Raw genomic sequence first — 18,216 nt, forward strand, 5'->3', positions numbered from 1 at the left:
TTGACCCATTTAATTTTACAGTGATTAAATCAATATTTTATCTGAAACTCCTTTTATCAATCCTTTGAATATATTTTCTCTCACATTTTTTGCCATTTGCCTGATTATCCATGATTACTCAACTTTTCATCTATTTTAATTGCTATTAATCTTTAATAGCAATTACAACTCTAATTGTTAGTTTTAATCTGGGTTTTCCCCCTTTTTTATACATTTCTATGAATGATTTTTTTTTAACAGAAATGGTATTAGGCTTTCTGGATGCCATATGGTTCAGATTTTGGCCTTTTAGTCTTCATCATCTATCTTCTTCAATATAATACCCCCAAAATGATTAGTAGTGCTCAGTCAATTACTATTTAGTATACTACTTTCAACCAATTGTTTCCAGATTTAATTTAATAATATAACACAAGTTAAGTACCCCTTCTGCTTGGCAGGCAGCCATTTTGCTCTCAAAGGGCCGCAGGGGTGTGACGAATCTCAATTCCACACAGAGATTCTCAAAGGGCTGCTTGCTGGGAGAGAATCTCAGCTTTGTAGTAAGCAGCAGCAGCTTGCTATTTTCCCTGTTGGCTTCTCCATTAACTTCCTGGGGAAGCTGGCAGAGAAGAGTGCAAATGATGATTACATGATCATGGGGCAACTGGTCATAAGCACTGAATCTAGCTAAGATGAGAGAAGGCTGCAGAATTGGGGAAATTTATGGACAACACTACATCCTTCAACTGATTTCGGCAGGACAGCCTACTGTCTCAAATCATCTTCATTTCAAGATAATTTTTCTGTCTGTGAACTTTACAGCTTTAGAAATGGTTTTGCAACTTTTTCATGACTGATCAGGCACAATGAATTCTTGTGGTGGTTTTCAGAAAGTTTTCTCAAGTAGCATATGAAATGCTTTTAGAATTTATTTGAGGAAATTACAGTCAGATTTTCATACCAGTGGCGCTAATTACCGTATATACTTGAGTATAAGCCGACTCGAGTATAAGCCGAGACCCCCAATTTCACCCCCAAAAACTGGGAAAAGTTGTTGACTCGAGTATAAGCCGATCCGCCGTTCTGCAAGCCTCCGCCGCCGGCGGAGGCTGGATCCGCGCTCTGCAAGCCTCTGCCGCCAGCAGAGGCTCGATCCGCCATTTTGCAAGCCTGAATACACAGGAATACCCTGTGTGGCCGCGGCTCTCGGGGAAGCCCTGGCTGTCCGCTTCCTCGCTCCACGCTGCCATTCGGGGCCCGCGCGTTCCCCGGGCAAATCGCGGCGCCCAGCAGGCGAGGAAACACGCCCGCTCCAGTCGCCCCCCCTTCCCTCAGGAGACGCGAAGCAAGTGACCGCCCGGAGCTTACCGAGGACATGCGCGCGGCCGAGGCTTCGGTGCTTCCAGGATCGCGCGCACCTCTCCCAAGCCGCCGCCGTCCGGAGACCTGCCGAAGTTTGGGGAGGTGCGCGCGCACCTCCCCAAACCTCCCCAAACGTCGGCAGGTCTCCGTTCCTCCGCGCAGACCTGCCGACGTTTGGGGAGGTTTGGGCGCCTCCCCAAACCTCCCCAGGTCTCCGTTCCTCCTGCCGACGTTTGGGGAGGTTTGGGCACCTCCCCAAACCTCCCCAGGTCTCCGTTCCTCCGCGCAGACCTGCCGACGTTTGGGGAGGTTTGGGCGCCTCCCCAAACCTCCCCAAACGTCGGCAGGTCTCCGTTCCTCCTGCCGACGTTTGGGGAGGTTTGGGCACCTCCCCAAACCTCCCCAAACGTCGGCAGGTCTCCGTTCCTCCGCGCAGACCTGCCGACGTTTGGGGAGGTTTGGGCGCCTCCCCAAACCTCCCCAGGTCTCCGTTCCTCCTGCCGACGTTTGGGGAGGTTTGGGCACCTCCCCAAACCTCCCCAGGTCTCCGTTCCTCCGCGCAGACCTGCCGATGTTTGGGGAGGTTTGGGCGCCTCCCCAAACCTCCCCAAACGTCGGCAGGTCTCCGTTCCTCCTGCCGACGTTTGGGGAGGTTTGGGCGCCTCCCCAAACCTCCCCAGGTCTCCGTTCCTCCGCGCAGACCTGCCGACGTTTGGGGAGGTTTGGGCGCCTCCCCAAACCTCCCCAGGTCTCCGTTCCTCCGCGCAGACCTGCCGACGTTTGGGGAGGTTTGGGCGCCTCCCCAAACCTCCCCAAACGTCGGCAGGTCTCCGTTCCTCCTGCCGACGTTTGGGGAGGTTTGGGCGCCTCCCCAAACCTCCCCAGGTCTCCGTTCCTCTGCGCAGACCTGCCGACGTTTGGGGAGGTTTGGGCGCCTCCCCAAACCTCCCCAGGTCTCCGTTCCTCCTGCCGACGTTTGGGGAGGTTTGGGCGCCTCCCCAAACCTCCCCAGGTCTCCGTTCCTCCGCGCAGACCTGGGAGGTGCCCAAACCTCCCCAAACGTCGGCAGGTCTGCGCGGAGGAACGGAGACCTGGGGAGGTTTGGGGAGGTGCCCAAACCTCCCCAAACGTCGGCAGGTCTGCGCGGAGGAACGGAGACCTGGGGAGGTTTGGGGAGGTGCCCAAACCTCCCCAAACGTCGGCAGGAGGAACGGAGACCTGGGGAGGTTTGGGGAGGTGCCCAAACCTCCCCAAACGTCGGCAGGAGGAACGGAGACCTGGGGAGGTTTGGGGAGGCGCCCAAACCTCCCCAAACGTCGGCAGGTCTGCGCGGAGGAACGGAGACCTGGGGAGGTTTGGGGAGGCGCCCAAACCTCCCCAAACGTCGGCAGGTCTGCGTGGAGGAACGGAGACCTGGGGAGGTTTGGGGAGGTGCCCAAACCTCCCCAAACGTCGGCAGGAGGAACGGAGACCTGGGGAGGTTTGGGGAGGTGCCCAAACCTCCCCAAACGTCGGCAGGAGGAACGGAGACCTGGGGAGGTTTGGGGAGGCGCCCAAACCTCCCCAAACGTCGGCAGGTCTGCGCGGAGGAACGGAGACCTGGGGAGGTTTGGGGAGGCGCCCAAACCTCCCCAAACGTCGGCAGGTCTGCGCGGAGGAACGGAGACCTGGGGAGGTTTGGGGAGGCGCCCAAACCTCCCCAAACGTCGGCAGGAGGAACGGAGACCTGCCGACGTTTGGGGAGGTTTGGGGAGGCGCCCAAACCTCCCCAAACATCGGCAGGTCTGCGCGGAGGAACGGAGACCTGGGGAGGTTTGGGGAGGTGCCCAAACCTCCCCAAACGTCGGCAGGAGGAACGGAGACCTGGGGAGGTTTGGGGAGGCGCCCAAACCTCCCCAAACGTCGGCAGGTCTGCACGGAGGAACGGAGACCTGGGGAGGTTTGGGGAGGCTCCCAAACCTCCCCAAACGTCGGCAGGAGGAACGGAGACCTGCCGAGGTTTGGGGAGGCGCCCAAACCTCCCCAAACGTCGGCAGGTCTCCGTTCCTCCGCGCCCTGCCTGCCTGCTTCTTTCCGCTGCGGAAAGAAGCAGGCAGGCAGGGCGCGGAGGAACGGAGACTTGCCGTTTGGGGAGGTTTGGGGAGGTGCGCGCGCACCTCCCCAAACTTCGGCAGGTCTCGGACGGCGGTGGCTTGGGAGAGGTGCGCACGATCCCGGAAGCACCAAAGCCTCGGCCGCGCAAAAGTCCTCGGTAAGTTTTTTTGTTGACTGGAGTATAAGCCGAAGTGGAATTTTTCAGCCCAAAAAGTGGGCTGAAAAATTCGGCTTATACTCAAGTATATACGGTATCCCTTTGATTGAATTGAATGAACTAGGGTGACATTGTATGTTGAATGACTATTTTTGAAATAAAGAAGAGGCATCAGACTTCAATGTACTTTAGTCACTCAGATTCTGTTTCTGTCTTCTATTTTATTGTAGGGCCCACTTGAAACTCTCTTAATATTCAATGGTAAAAATACAGAAAATCCAAAAGGAGACACATGTGTATAGAATTGTATAAGATTTCAACAGCTTGTTTTTGGAAATTCTGAAAAAAGGATCACCTCTATTCAAAAGTAAAATGCCCTTTAAATTTTTGTAATGTGCTCACAATTATACTGGGCTCTCAGAATATATCTTGGATTGTTGGTATCTTCTTTTTCACTTATTATCTTGTTTGTAGTGTAAAGTATAAATTATTTATGTTTCTTGGAACAGGTTTTCTGAATAGATCAACAAAAGCAAATAAATGCACATGTGAATCATTAGAAATTCAGATCTTTAGTTCAGATTCCTCCCATCTCTCCTCTGCTTTTGTTTAGAATTAATTTAGTTCAATTCTAGGAAGTTAAATTCAAACGAAATAAAAACAAGGGTGTATTTTTGAAAAGGTATTGCAAAATATTTCGAAGTGCATTTGTTTGTCTAATTATGCTTCCACTTGAAAATAGGTTGCCTGTTTGAAACTAACATTCCTCTCAACAGAATTTGAAAGCTCCTTAACTTTGACACTATTATAGAGGCACAGAAGAAGTCAAACAAGAAGACTGAATACACACAAGCTTTCCAAAGAAGAAAATAAGTGATATCATTGCAGTACAAGTAACCAAATTACACAATCACTATTCTTGATCTGCTTGACAAAGAGGGATTTCAGCTGTCTGAACCCGTAAATAGGCAGACTGAATTCAAAGGTTATACAATAGCAGATGCAATTTGAAATTGAGGTCCAAGTGGTACAGAACTGTCACTAGCTCTCAATTAGCTATAGAACATTTATGAAAAGAAGTAAAAATAGACTTGCCTGATCCTTTCCTACTTTGTCAATTTACCCCCTTGAACAAGATAAGCAGGGAGGCAGGCAGGTAGCAAGGGTGGCAGTAGTTCTTTCCTTTGTCTTTCTTAAAAAAGCATTTTGTAGGGCAATTATAAAAGGTAAAGCTTCCCCCGCACATGCGTGCTAGTCGTTTCCGACTCTAGGGGCCGGTGCTCATCTCTGTTTCAAAGCCGAAGAGCCAGCGCTTGTCCGAGGACGTCTCCGTAGTCATGTGGCCGGCATAACTAGATGCCAAAGGCGCACGGAACGCTGTTACCTTCCCAACGTAATGGTCCCTATTTTTCTACTTGCATTTTTATGTGCTTTCGAACTGCTAGGTTGGCAGAAGCTGGGATGAGTAACAGGCGCTCACTCTGTTACGCGGCACTCGGGATTCGACCCGCCGAACTGCCGACCTTCTGATCGACAAGCTCAGCGTGCTAACCCACTGAGCCACCGTGTCCCTTTTAGGGCAATTATATTGCCTACTATAAAATAAAATTCCCTAAAACAATGGATCTTAATATTCAAAGATATTCTGAATAATGAGAAAAGCACTTTGGAGCTGCTTGAAGCTCTACCTTACAAGACAATACAGATTACTCCTTGATTTACAACCATTCATTTAGTGACCACTCGAAGTTAGGACACTGAAAAAACTAATTTACTATCAATTCTCACATATACAACTGTCATAGCATCCCTGGGGTCATATGATCAATATTCAGGTGATTCACAACTGGCAAGGATTTATGATGGCTGGAGCCTCCAGGGGACATGTAATTACAATTTGTGATCTTCCCAATTACCTTCTGACAAGCAAAGTTGGAAGCCAGATTCATTGACTGTCCACATGATTCACTTAACAAGTGCAGTGACTTGTTAACAACCACGGCAAAAAAAAAGTTGCAAAAATGGGCACAACTCATTTAACATACTTGCTTAGCAATGAAAATTATGGTCCTAATTGTAATCATAAGTCGAGTACTATCTGTATCAGTTCTGCCAAGATTTGAGAAAGAAAAAACAAATGAGGTGGGTGTGTTTGTCACTTGGCATTCTAGGGCTGTATTATAGATCTATACCCAATGGTCTTACCCTAGTGGGACCACCCCAAGGAAGACATTAGGATAGTTCTATATCAAGATCTATGTCAGATCAGACATCAGGAAGCAAAAGCTGCCCAGAAGCTTAGACAAAGTCATAGATGAGGCAAAATTCAAGAAATACAAACTCAAATTAGAGATCATCAAACAGTACAAAGTAGCAATGAGGTCGTAAGTAGGGAAGATGGACTTCAATCTTTTTAATCCTCAATGAAGCAAATCCATACATTCTGAGTAATCATGTCTCAAAATAAAGCATGACCATTTGGGACAAGATAGCAGTCAAGATGGCTCACATGAAGCTTTTAGAGAACGATATGCAATTAATTAATTAATTAATTAATTAGACATCTGTATGTCTAATAGAGAGATTATCTCAAACAAGTTTTAAGCTGAGTAACAAACACTGCAAAATAATTAAATTCCTACTTACTTTGGACATTAGTCAAATTGTCTGCAGCTGATAAAAGATAAAGAGTACTACCACAGTTCCCCAAAAGTAAGATCTACCCTGAAAATAAGCCCTAGCTTTATTTTTGGGGTTGGGCCTAATATAAGCCCTACCCCAAAAATAACCCCTAGTTTGGGGGCAAGGCGCAGGCCTAAAAATCAAGCTAGGGTGGGGGGGTGGGGGGGGTGGAACTATCCCATGTGGTCCATGTAGTGTCTTTCGTGGGTTCCCGGTCATAAAGGACAGCAGACTCGGTCGATTTCAACTGGTTTATTTACCCCTCAGGAACAACAACAGCACGTTTTAAAACCCCTTTTATACTGAAGCCGGCAAGCCTTCGCCCAATCCCCAGCCAAGGATTCTCCCACCGCTTGTGTTCATAACCAATCAGCGGTAACCACATGTAGAGCTGTCAACTTGTATCTGTCAGTAGTAACCGCATGTGGAGCTGTCAACTCACAGCTGGTAACCGCATGTGGAGCTGTCAACTCGCAGCTGTCAGAGGGAACTGTCAAACCTGCGCTGTCAAACCGCAACTGTCAAATGCACTTTTAATTATTATACATTACACTCCACACCACTTTCTGTTGCAGCCAGGCCTCCCATGAATCAACACCTGCCTTGCCGGCCCACTTCTCCTGCATTTTCATCGTTAGAAGCCTTCCGGAATCCGTAGCTCAGTTCTCAGCTGCAGAAATGCAGGCCGGGGGGCGCCGTGTGCAATCATCCAGAGCTCCATTCTCAGCTGCACAGATATTTCCTTTGGCTGCAGAAGAAGTGGGCCAGCTGGATGGGGCTATTGGTGCCACCACTTTGAGGTGAGACCATGGAAAAGACACACACACACACACACACACACACTGAAAATAAGGCCTGGTGCCTCTTTTGGAGAAGAATAATAATTTATTTATTTGTTTGTTTCGATTTATATACCGCCCTTTTCCCGAAGGACTCAGGGCGGTTTACAGGGCAAATTAAAACAGTGCAATGTACAAATTAAAATAAAATTAAATTAATAGCCCCAAAACAGTTTAAAATTTAAAACCTTAAAGCCCCTGAGTCCAGGCCGGCTAAGTCAAATAGCCAAGTTTTTAGGTCCCGGCGAAACGAACGAAGGTCGGGGGCGATCCGGAGTTCCACAGGCAGCTGATTCCATAGGGCAGGCGCGCCCACCGAGAACGCTCTCCCCCTGGGGATCGCCTGCCGGCACTCCCTGACCGGCGGGACCCTGAGGAGGCCCTCCCTGTGGGAGCGCACAGGACGATGGAAAGTGGATGCTGGTAGCAGGTGCTCCCTAAGATAATCCGGACCCATGCCATTTAGGGCTTTATAGGTCATCACCAGCACCTTGAATCTCACCCAGAGGGCAACTGGAAGCCAATGCAGCTCGCGGAGAAGAGGCATTACATGGGAGTATCAGGAAACCCCTATCACAACTCGCACGGCCGCCCTCTGCACCAGCTGAAGCCTCCGAGTAGTCCTCAAGGGCAGCCCCATGTAGAGAGCATTGCAGTAGTCTATCCGGGAGGTCACAAGCGCATGAGTGACTGTACGTAAGGCGTCTCGGTCCAGATAGGGCCGCAACTGGCGCACCACGTGAACCTGGGCAAAAGCCCCCCGGGCCACGGCTCCTATATGATCTTCCAAACTGAGCCGCGAGTCCAGGAGGACGCCCATGTTGCGGGCCCTATGTACGGGGGGTAACACCTCACCCCCCCCCATAGTTAATGATAGAATAGACTGGTTAATCCGAGATGCCGGTATGTACAGCCACTCAGTCTTGGCGGGATTGAGTCGAAGCCTGTTTCTCCCCATCCAAACCTGGACCGCCTCCAGGCAACGGGACATCACGTCGACGGCATCACTGGGTTGGTTCGGGGTAGAAAGAAAAAGCTGGGTATCATCAGCGTACTGATGATACCCCACCACAAAACTACGAATGAGCTCACCCAGCAGCTTCATATAGATGTTGAACAAGAGGGGAGAGAGGACCAACCCCTGAGGGACTCCACAAACGAGAGGCCTCGGGGCGGACCTCTGCCCTCCCGTCAACACCGACTGCGAGCAGCCCAGGAGGTAGGAGGAGAACCACTGTAGAACAGTGCCACCCACTCCCAACCCCCTGAGGCGCTGCAGTAAGATACCATGGTTGATGGTATCAAAAGCCGCTGAGAGATCTAATAGGACTAGGACAGAGGAACAACAACAATAATAATAATAATAAATAATAATACCGGGTCTTATTTCCGGGGAAACACGGGTAACATCTAGTGTACATCAGATTGCCTTTTCCCAAGGAAGTTAATTTCAAACTAAATTATACTTTTAAACTTACTTCCATTTTTAGCATGCCTCCTACCACATTTTGTACATTGCAATGAAATGAGATTTCCCATGAGCCATGGTCAAAAGCATCCATCCATCCATCCATCCCTCCTTCACAGAATTTCTTATTTGTTTCAGCAAATAATGAGGTTTTCCTTCATTAACTTACAGGGTAGAATTAAATAGCCTTGATCAAAAGGAGTACTGAATGTGCAAAGAAAACAGAGAATGCAATCAGACTTCCACTTCTTTCTTTCATTTGCCGACTCCAAACAGTATAAAAAATTCACAACCATTTCTGCTTGATGTCTGTTTGCCCTATCATGCCTCATTAGCAAAACTGAGACAGTTCTGCCTTTATTATAGTGTTTTGTAAAAAAAACAAAAAAAAAAACAAATAGTTCCTTTACAGTACTTAATGAGGGAGGAGAAAGCATCCATCGTCACCATCCCTTCATCCTATATTTCCAGAGGAAGTGCCTTGATAATCTGTTCCGTATCACAAATTACACTGCTGGTTTTCTGCAAGAGACAAATCTCCTCAAGAAATGTAATAAATGAAACTACAAGATACCAAGACATTCAAACACAAGCAGAGTTCTAAGGCCAGGGGCACATCTGCAACCCTAAATGCAGTGATAGATATATTCACAAAATAACTGCCACAGAGGACATGGCCAATCCCAATACAGCCATTTATGAGAAATAGGGCTATATTAACTAGACCCCTCAGAATTCTTCCTAGTATCTGACTAGAAGTTTGTGAAGGCCAGGGCACTGCTGCAAATAAATATGATGCTGGCGTTTTGCTGTAGAGCATGACAGCTTCCAATTTTTTTAATTAAAAAAAGCAACTTTTCTTTTTTTTAAAAAAATGAAATCTGATGGAGCAAGGAGCCTGCTGGCACCGCACTTGCTTACTTGTGCAGTTTTTAAGTATGATAATCTATATGATGACAAACTCAAAATTGCTTATGATTGCTGTTTGTACAGCTCGCAGATGCTTCTGCAAAGCTAAATGCTTTGAGACAACTCGAGAAGAAATTGCTGTTCATAGTAAATTCTCATTCTTGGAGATGCCAAGAAGCAGATGAAGTATCCTGGAAAGCATATACCCCACACAGGATCAGATGGTTAGGATAGCAATGGAGAGGTGACCCAGCTCATAAGAATTACTATGCCTCATTAAGCAGGTAATTAAAATGTCTCTGGACCTCTGTTGTAATACAGACTATTCAGACCACTGCCATGTATCATTTGATTCCATCTCTTAATAAACATTCTGGAGTAGTTTGCTTTTAACTGCTCATTCCACAGGAAACTGGTGCTTTCAATGCCAGGCTGCATGTTCCCTAGCTCTACAACAACCAGGCTCAGGGAACAAAAGGAAATTCAGTTTCAACAAATCTACATAGTGTAGCATTTTATAAGAGGTGATTCTCAAGCTGGTACAGATACATGAGACAATTATATAAGCAACCAGCTACACATTTCCAGTAACCAGAGAAGGGAACCATCACTCTTGATTTGACCAGAGACAATTACAAAGGGCAAGTACTCCAACAGAGAAAAACCTAAGTCCCACCACATGGCATTGTTTAATAGATGGAAACCCATAGCACACCAATTTTATCCAATTTTACTGGATTGGCAGAAACCATGGAAGATTGATGGTCGCTCAAATAACCCAAAAAGTCCTTCTGAAAATCCCCGAGCATCCCGTGAAACCCCACTAGGTCCATCTGTCACCTGGAGTAGGTCAAATTGGTTAATTTAATTAATTAATTAATTAATTAATTAATTAATTTTATTGATTTTATATACCGCCCTATTCCCGAAGGACTCAGGGAAGTTTACAGGGTGAATTAAACAATACAAATAAATACAATTAAAATAGAATTAAATTAAGACTAGCCCACGATTAAATTAAAATTTAAAATTTAAAGTTAAATTAAAACCCCCTCAGTCCAGGCCAGAATGATCAAATAACCAAGTTTTCAGGTCCCGGCGAAACAAGTGAAGGTCCGGGGCAGTCGGAAGTTCCACCGGCAGTTCATTCCATAGGGCAGGCGCGCCCACAGAGAATGCCCTCCCTCTTGGAATCACCCGCCGGCATTCCCTAACCGGCGGAACCCTAAGGTGGTCCTCCCTGTGGGAGCGCACAGGATGGGAGGCTGATGCTGGCAGCAGGTGCTCCCTGAGATAATCTGGACCCATGCCATTTATCACTACTATCTACTCAATAAGAAGGATTTATATCAGACATTTGATATGTAGTAAATAATTGTATCAAACCCAATATTGTGGTTTTGATGCATTCCTTTCAGAAATAAAATGAGAGGTGATATAAATATTTCCCTAATCCAATTAGAAGGATGGCAAAATCAAATGAAGTTGTTGCATGGATCAATGTAGAAACAAGCAAGTTGTTACTTCCTGAAATTTGGCTATCCAAATTTTCCAGAAGCAACTGTTGTCTTCCTGAAAATAACATGATCCTCAATCCTACCAATGCCTAACAAGAGATGGGTTAGGTCTTGGTACATAATGGTATCACTTCTATGTGCCTTCTCTGCTAAGACCTGGTGATACAATTTATCACCAGCAGGAAAGACTAATGCAGTGTATTCGACACAAAGTTAACACTAAAGACTATTCAAAAACTGCAACTGATGCAAAATCCACCTGCTTGAATGCTGATAGGTAAAAGCCATTTCAGCCATTTTACACCAATATTGCAGACTGTATATTGGTTACCAATAGGTTTTCTGAAATGTTCATTCAAGGGACGTTCATTTTGATACTGTCAAATGCTACATTGCTTAGCTACTAGGTACTTTCAGGATGAATTTCTCTAAACTGATCAATCTAATCTGGTATGCTTATCCAGTGGAGACAGTTATTTATCAGGTTATGGTGCCCACTTTGTGGAAAAATCGTCCCCCATCAAGGCTAAACTGACACAGAATTTAATATAATTCTGCAAAGCAATAAACACTGAACTACTCTTCACCTTTACTGCAAAATCATATAATTATTGAGATCATATTTGTTAATCTAATTATTCTGGTTTAAATGGTCATTCTGCAAGGAATTCATAATCTGAGCTAATTTCAGCACCAGGTCCTGTTTCAACTGATTAGAACATCTACATTTTCACTTATAGTACATAGTCAATTTTATTTCAAGGTTGTTCATGTGTGGTTTTGGTTGTTGAAAGAAAGCATTTCTTATAAACACTGGGTTTTCTTAGTCTGTATGAAATAGTTTCCCCATTATTTCAGATTTTCTTTTACTTGCAGCCTTTGTATTTCAGTCTCTTCTAAGCAGCATGATATCTTGTTCCGGTACTGACAAGCTGTTTCAAGTCACGATAGAATTATTCAATTCCTGCTTCCCCTGCATTTGTAACTAAACCTCAGGCTTGTACCATTGTAGTATTAATTGGCCTGCCTAGACCAGAAAGTGAAATGATTTTATCTTTTTTTTTAACTGAATCCAAGCCCTGACCTTGATTTCCTTTGTTAGTAATATTGGCTGCTTCATTTTTTCTATTTTTCATCCATAGTAGAAGATATTATTTTCTTTCTGTAAAGTGATTCATTCTAGTCCATTAATTTCCAGAAAGTCAATGCTCAATCTTGACTTTTCTATTCTGGTTCATGGTTCTGACTTTCTGCATACAAAATTCTGCAGCGTCATTTTTTTATTTTGCCTATGATTATATCAAGTGGCTATATCAATGGGCTTTAATCCAGCCACTTTTTAAACTCCAGTGATAATTTCTTCCCCTGTAACTTTCTGGATACTTGCTTATCTGGAGGGCTCATCTTCCTATTGACTTTGTCCTGGCGGTAAATGCCCATTTGATTTTCTTGGCAGAATACTGAAGTGATTTGCCATTTTGTTCTCTGGTGGATTGCATTTATTCTGATTTCTTATTTGTGATCTATTGCAGGGGTCTCCAACCTGTGGGCCGTGACCTGGTAGTGGGCCTTAGCCTGCTGGCCACTGGGCTGCGGGACAGGCTGGCCAGAGCATGCACTTGCACTAGCGCCGTGGTCCCGGGGAGCGAAAATGGGATGCCGCCGTGCCTCAGGGTGCAAAAACGGGACACCGCCGCATCACAGGGTGCAAAAATGGAACACCGCTACACCTCGGGGTGCAAAAACAGGATGCCGCTGTCATGCTGCAGGGTGCAAAAATGGACACTGCCACACCATGGGGCGCAGAAACAGAGTTCTGTGCCACACAAGAACAGGGCAGAACTAGTGAGTATCATGCAAGTATGCTGATGACACCCAGCTTTTCATCTCAACTCCAAACAGCATCAGTGATGCCCTCGACGTGATGTCCCGCTGCCTGAAAGCGGTCCGGGAATGGATGGGGAGGAACAGGCTTCAACTCAACCCGGACAAGACTGAATGGCTGTACGTACCGGCAAGCCAGGATACTCAGATCATTCCACCCCTTAGTTACTACCCCCTGTTGATAGGGCCCGCAACCTGGGTGTCCTCCTAGACTCGCAGCTATCCCTGGAAGATCACATAGGAGCTGTGACCAAGGGGGCCTTCTCCCGGGTTCGACTGGTGCGCCAACTACGACCTTATCTGGACCTGGATGCCTTAAGTACAGTCACCCATGCCCTTGTGACCTCTCGCCTAGACTACTGTAACGCTCTCTACATGGGGCTGCCCTTGAGATCCACTCGGAAGCTTCAACTGGTGCAAAGTGCAGCGGCACGGACACTTTTGGGGGCCTCCCGATACTCCCATATCACTCCTCTCCTCCGTGAGCTGCACTGGCTTCCGGTTGCCTTCCGAGTGAAATTCAAGGTGCTAACAATGACATACAAAGCCCTACATGGCATGGGTCCGGACTACCTACGGGAGCACCTTCTGCCAATGTCAACACCCCACCGTCCTGTGCGCTCCCACAGAGAGGGCCTCCTCAGGGTGCCACCGCTCAAGGAATGTCGACTGGTGGCCCCCAGGGGGAGGGCATTCTCAGTGGGTGCGCCAGCCCTCTGGAACTGCTTGCCAACCGAAATCCAGATGGCCCCCGACCTCCGCACCTTCCGGCGCGACTTAAAAACTTACCTGTTCCAGCAGTCCAGCCTGGCCTGATAGCTCTAATTGGGGTCCCAGTTTGTTTTTACTATTGTTTTTCACTATTGTTCAATCTGTATACCTACCTTACTCTGTACACCGCCCCGAGTCCCTCGGGAGAAGGGCGGTTTATTAAAAAAAAAAAAGTGTTAGCCCCGCCCAGTTTGTGTCACATGCATGCCTGTGGCCCCGTGCACATGTGTGCACGTGTGTAAAATGCTTCCCCCTCCCTTTCCCTCTGGTCCATCAACCAAGAAAGATCGGTGAGCCCTGATCTATTGTACACAATGAAGGTAAACAATGGGATAGATAGATCATAGGGTCACTGGGTTTAGCATGCCACTATATCAGTATAAAGCAATGGTTCATGAAAGGAACAACATAGATACAGCCCTTTAAGGCAGGCAAGGTATTAGGTATTAGCTCATTTCTTCCCTCTTTCCAAGTCCAGGATGACATTCTTTCACACCCAAGTATTAACTTTTTAATTATAATTCTAAAGGATATAAACACTTATTAACTATTCATAAATTGACGAATACTTCAAAGTACTGCTCATTTAAGCATTGTGAGTACTCACTGCAAACCCATGAATGATTTGTTACGGTTTCAGCTCCAATGCCTGGAGCTCTGAAAAAACTAAAATCAGATAATGCAGCACAATTTCTGTTTTTTGTAAACTCTATTTTGGTTATAGTAGTGATAATGAAGATAATACCAAGCTATTAGGTCTGAGATGCATGATGCCTCTAGCAGTTTTTCTCCATTATCATTTGCTACAGATTCAGTCTCTATATTGAAAACAAACAAAAAAACAAAAAAACCCAACTCCTGGAAAATTTGTTATTCTAGGTTTGCTTTTGATATTTTCTTTTGTTGAGCCTACTTACAATTTTGTCACTTGATTTCTTAGATATGTACTCACAATTTCGGTGCTATAAATAATATCAGCATAAAGATTCCCACTGAGATCAATCCAAATGTTTGGCCCTTTCCCTTATATGTCTAAACAAAGACTGTGGTGACCTATCCTTAAGAGTCAGTCACATTCAGAAGTTAAAACTGACACTGAATTGCATTGAATTGAACTACCTCATGAGAAAGTCTTGGGTCTTCACCAGAAGAACCTCCAGCAGTCTCATACCACTCCCTGCAATTGATGCATCAAAACCAGGAAAAAAATCTGGCCTCTCTCCTGAAAACCAGGCTTTTGTTTTTCCCATACAAACTAAAATTCTGGAAGTTCCTTGACAACCCTAAAAAAAGGAATGTGGGGAATGACTCCACCTGAATCTAGATTCTTCTGTCAGAGAAGAGAGCCAAAGGCAATGATAATGGCTTCTCTCCCCTCCACCCCGACCCATTGCAAGCATTCATCCACAAACATAAAGAGAGCCCATTCAGGCTACCCCCCCCCCATTCAGGTGCTGCAAAATGGTTACAAAATTTGCACACAAAGACTTTTTCAGAGCAGATATCTCTCCTGAAAGAATGGAAACTTTTAAAGATGAGGGATCAGTGGGTCTTGTGAAGAGGAGGATTTGTTCTTGTTTCTTGTCCATTTACTTTTTTCCCCCTAGCCTCATTTCCATTACAGCTCTTCTCCTGTCCTCTCTCCTCTCCAGCATATACTACACTTTTTACATTCCCTCCATCTTGTTTCTTTTTGCTTCTTTTGTTGGAAGAAGTGGCAAGGATTTCTATGAAGGTGTGGTCGATTCTATGTATGTGTGTGAGGCAAGCTGAAAGAGAAACCCTACCATGAACAAAGAACAGGTAAGAATACAAGCACAGCCGAGATGTTATGTACCAACCCACCAAGATCCTCATCTCAGGCATCATAACAAGCTTGGCTGTCCAGGCAATTATTCTTTTATTCAGGAACCAGCTTACTGAACAGGAGGCTCTCGGATATAAGATCAAGCACCACAAGGTTGGCAAGTTCAGGAAACAAGAATTACTTCGATTTCTGGAAAGATATTTACTGCTAACAAAGTAATGTAACAATCTACCAAAAATTTCTATCAGAAAGCTTATCAAAGTAATTCTCCAGTAAAATGTGGGCCTACTGTGACTAAGGTAAAGTCTCTTTATACTTACAGTACAAATCCTCCTTCTAGTTACATTTACCAGCACAAGAATTATTTGTGCAAGTTTCCCACATGGAAAATTAAACAAACTCTAGCATGAGAAGGAAGTAAGCGGAGATATTTTTGATGTCTCCACAGTTGCCCGAAATTACATCTAAGTATTCTGTATTATTATGGTACTATCTATTTTAAAGCATAAGAAAGATGGGAGATTTCGTTCAAGTAATTGGGTCCTAATACACTGAGATGACACAATATGCTAAGCCATGGCTTGCTTACTATGGCATATAGATAAAACAAAATTGGTTTTGTTCATACAACACACTAAGTCAAAATTAATATATCCCTAATGAGTTTTATAACTCTTTTCACTAAAATCAATCCCATAGCTTACAATTTTTTGTGAACAAAACTGCTCAGTTCAACATTGCACAAATAAATGTGTAAAAATTCAAACTTGAATTTAAAGGTAGCCTTCTGGAAGTCTTACTTAATTCCAGATCCTTTAATGCAGCGTCCCCCAACCTTTTGAGCACTAGGGACTGGTTCCGTGGAGAGAGGTTTTTCCACGGACTGGAGGTGGCATGCAGTGGCGTAGCGTGGGAGGTGCGGGGGGGCCGGCTGCACCGGGCGCAACATCTGGGGGGGTGCGCTCGCACTCGCAGCTCTCTGCCCCTGCCTGGCTCACTCACTCTCTCTCACTGCAGTGCTGGCTGTGCGAATCCGATCCGAGCCGCCGGGTCGCCACCCACTGTGGAGGGGGGGGTGCCAGGCGTTTCTTTAACTAATCTAGTGGAAGAGACTCGAGTGCTACAATCCACGGGTTAGGGGGCGCAAATTACTTGCCTTGCCCCGGGTGCTGACAACCCACGCTACGCCACTGGTGGCATGGTTTCTTGTGCTGTCTGTATCCTGTGGATGGGGCTTTGCTTGTTTGCACGGACCGGTTTCTGGCATGCCATGAACTGGTGCTGGTCCATGGACCGAGGGTTGAGAACCCCTGCTTTAATGAACCCAGTCTTAGTAACAATGTGAAAATAGATTCACTTTGCATTCTTCTGGGATGACTTTAAGATCATAATCTAACTTAAAATCTTGGTGTTTTCTTGTCATCTTCAAGTCAAATAGTAGTGAGGTCTGTCCTTACTAAGCTTTTTGAAATTACCAAAATCAGGGAAAGGTTACCAGTTGGCTGGACAATCTGAAAATTACTAAGGCATAAATATTTTGAATAATGAAAATAATTAAATGAATACAAGCTGCTGTTAAAAATAAAATGGTAATAAAGCTTTCATCTGCAAAACTTTTAAGTTTTAAAACAGGCATTCTACACTTAATGAGATTAACTTGTTAGGAAATTCTATTTCCTTGAATAGTTATTTGTATAAATTGGTCCCAGACAAAATTCATTATTACCCCAAATCTGAAAAGATTAAGTTGTTCACAAAATTATTATATCTGAATAAAAGAAATTGCATTATAGTATTTGCTGTGGAAAGCAACACATATCAAGGAATTTAGATTAAAGGAGAAACATAAAATAAGTAAATAAAACAGAACTATAATGTTCTGAACAAAAACATCAGGCGAGATAAGAGAAAGAGTTTAAGGCAATTATTACATCACAGTGTATTTATATATGAATTATTTTTTAGTGGATTGAATAGGTGTGCTAGTGCATGGTGTCCTATTACTCTAACTTGACACTGTTTATCAGAGGGACAAGCTAAATATACAGAACTTTTTCCATAGTTTGCCATCATAACAATCTAAAGAGGAACAAGTTATAGCAATAGTACTTAGCGCTTAGACTTATATACCGCTTCAGAGTGCTTTACAACCCTCTCTAAACAGTTTACAGAGTCAGGATATTGCCCCCAACAATCTGGGTCCTCATTTGACCGACCCCGGAAGGATAGAAGGCTGAGTCAACCTTGAGCCGGTGAGAATCGAACTGCCAAACTGCTGGCAACTGGCAGTCAGCAGAATTAGACTGCAATACTTCATTCTAACCACTGTGTCACCACAGCTCAGCGTGTATTCAGAAATCCACAATAAACTTAACTTCTTTCTAACTTCTGTGAAATCAATTTAACAGTGGGCATCAGCCAGTTAGGTTCATTCTAAAAAGTTAGAAATTCAGAAGAATTCTAGTTTATCAGAGCATGCAAAGTTTCTCTCCCTTCTTTCTTCAGTATAGTATCCCACAGATTGTTGGGGGCAATAAGCTGACTTTGTAAAAATGCTGCTGGGGGGGGGGGGCGAAAGCCCTAATAAGCAGGCATATACATAGAATGAAGGCTGTTGCTAAGCACATTAATTTGTGCTTCTTAGATTGTAAGCCGCCCTGTCTTCGGAGAAGGACGGGATATAAATGGGATTTTTTAAAAAAACTATGTTAGAGGAAGCTTTAGACAAAGATTGTCTCCCAACA

General features: G+C 45.1%; 1 protein-coding gene across 4 annotated transcripts in view; it reads right to left on the reverse strand.

Annotated features, from left to right (window-relative positions):
* SLC39A11 (solute carrier family 39 member 11) overlaps positions 1-18,216 on the reverse strand; it is a 383,748-nt gene that overhangs the window by 292,841 nt on the left and 72,691 nt on the right. The window lies entirely within an intron of this gene.

The sequence above is a fragment of the Vipera berus genome, assembly GCF_964194415.1.
Source record: "Vipera berus genome assembly, chromosome: 2".
Taxonomy (NCBI): Eukaryota; Metazoa; Chordata; class Lepidosauria; order Squamata; family Viperidae; genus Vipera; species Vipera berus.